Here is a 2618-nt window from a genome sequence, read left to right on the forward strand (position 1 = left end):
TTGTAAAATAAGAAATTTGCTTTATGGATTTCTTTGAAAAAAGACTAGAAGTTGCATCAACTGTAGAATCGTTCTTGTCTGTTCTTTGAACTAAAGCCACAGGTAGGCGTGCTGGTCCAGTACAAGATGAAGTCACACTGGCTTTCCTTAGAAAGAAATTGCCAACTCCAATCATCATCAGTGGTGGACAGCAATCGGATTAATGTAATGGATGTGAGGATGCATTAAGATCACATCAGTGTCTAATGTGCTTCAGCTGCATTCATGAGTTTAGAGCACATTTAACCGATCAAATCAACCTGACTCGAACCATTTTACATAGACAGATTGATCGATTTATTCTAAGCACTGCAGCATCCAGTCAGCTTTGACTCCAACATGAAACCTAAAGGCATTATTGCAGCTCATTAGCTCATTATTTGCATACAATTCATGCTACTGTCGTCACTAAAAACTTTTATATTTACACCAACGATTAAAAAAATGAAGAAAAGGAAAAATAGTTTAAAACTGTAAAATTAAGACTGACATTGTACAAAATATTTTGAGGTGTGTGATTCTGTTTTTGAATACCTGGTTAAAAAATTTTTTTAACACCACATCATTCTGCACCATCTCGTGATACAAACTGCTATTAAATACAGCCTTAATTTCTTAATCAATATTGTTTTAGATGTAAAATCATAGATCTTTTATTTACATTTACAAGTTTTGTCATGTTCTCATACCGTCCACCTCATCTCCTTTTCTTTACTTGTTTTGCTCTGTCTCCTCTCACAGGGAGAAGATGATCTGCAGGATCCTGCTGCTCACCATTCTCACCTCATGTGTCTCTGGTTAGTTTACAGCTTCAATTCCAAGAGAAAATTTGACTGTCAGAGCAAGTTGTCGAATTAAAAAATGTAACTGTTAATAAATTATATTGCTATTAAATGCACATCAATTGCATACAATTCCTGAAGTAATACAAAACAATATAGGTGTTAAATAATTATTGAACTGATTATGAAAACAGCAATTAAGCAGCATGCTTTACACTTCATTAATAAGTACTTCAACTGTCCACTAATTTATTTATAAAGGTCTCCATTTGCTGCGTTTCAATGCACTGCTATTTCCTGAGGTGCAGATCAAACATATGTAACCGCTAAACACATTTGGAAACTAAAGATTAGCACAAAAATTGGTACAATTAAGCAAGAAGAACAAGGTAATTAACAGCTGCATTTATTTTTGGTGTATTTATTGGAACATTAAGACCATTTCATATTAATCATTTATTTATAATGATTTATTTTGGCAATTTTAGCACTTTGAGGCATCCTAAATAAAACTGGTGCTGGAATTGTGTTTATTAAAACGTTAACAATTTTATTTGTCTTGTAAGGTCCACAAATGGTCAACTTTAAATGCCACATAAGCAAAATAACCAAACAAGTACACAGCATTTAAAAAAAATGCCTTTGAGACCAAGTTTCTCAAATCAACTATAAATTCATCTTCACAGTTGGCTGACGATGTATTTTCCAAAGTTTAGTAACTGCAACTTTAAAAGTATGATCACCTCATGACCTCACCTCCTTTTTTTTGAAAGGTCTATTTATTACTTTTTGTTTTAAGAATACATCCTCTGTTGGGTGGGAGCCTCATGAAACCTCAGTAAATGCAGTTTCTCAGTGTGTCTGCTCCTCTCTTTCCCTCTCTGTCTCCTCAACAGGATCATTTGTAGTCAATGTGACACAGACCTGCTATCAGGCAGAGGAGAACCACAACATCACACTGGAGTGGACGTTCACCACCAAACCTGACAGATCAAGCAAAAGTCTTTTTATCCTTTGTAGCTTGTCTCACAAATTGCATGAAATATTACCGGACCTTGTAATCCCAGAAATTTTAACCCCGAACAAAACCTTGTATCATGTGGATCGTGGTGTAGAGGTCACAGATTCTAGGGACAATGACTTTACAGGAAGACTGTCTAGTGACAAAGACGCCCTGGGTGAAGGACGAATCAGACTTCAACTGTCCAGACTCAGGACTGAGGACTCGGGTCTGTGCCTGTGTGAGGTGAACACTGATCATGGTTATGGATATAAGAGCTGTCACCTCAACGTCACAGGTATGTTATTAAGACGAGTCTATTTTCTTTTTTGTTATTTAAATATGATTTCACTGTTCAGAAGCACATTATTTTCTTGATTGTCATTTATAACCGAAACATACAGTATGATGTGTTTTCAATGGCAGTAAATGATTGTCAAAAAGTGTGTTTGGGTCTTTTGAAATAGCAGCTGATCAACGTCTTTTGACTCCTCGACCAGAGAGACGGAGAAGCATCACCTTTTCTGCTGCAGTGTTACTGCAAATTGGGATACCCGCAGCAAGTGCCGTGGCTCTTATTGTCTGTGTTTTTTGGGTGATTTTTTGTAAAAGTGGATGAGATGTGGAAGAACTGTGGAAGAACTGTGATGCTGTTAGTCCTAATTTCTATCAAGGTTTAACAGATTCATGATTTACAGCCATGAATCTGTTAAACATCTGTTTTAAATTATATAAAAATGAAAGGTAAAGCTTTTCTCTATTGCATTATGTCCAGATAAACAGAATCAACCATTTGG

At 35.9% G+C, this 2618-nt stretch overlaps 1 long non-coding RNA gene across 1 annotated transcript; it reads left to right on the top strand.

The window, feature by feature from the left end:
- Window positions 1-740: 740 nt before the first annotated feature.
- LOC308401935 lies at window positions 741-2388 on the top strand. Its single transcript, XR_013972655.1, has 3 exons — window positions 741-836; window positions 1718-2119; window positions 2289-2388. It is a non-coding gene; the product is annotated as an uncharacterized lncRNA (long non-coding RNA).
- The last annotated feature ends 230 nt before the right edge of the window (window positions 2389-2618 follow it).

Source organism: Rhamphochromis sp. 'chilingali' (genome assembly GCF_963969265.1).
Source record: "Rhamphochromis sp. 'chilingali' genome assembly, chromosome: 1".
NCBI classification, from domain to species: Eukaryota; Metazoa; Chordata; class Actinopteri; order Cichliformes; family Cichlidae; genus Rhamphochromis; species Rhamphochromis sp. 'chilingali'.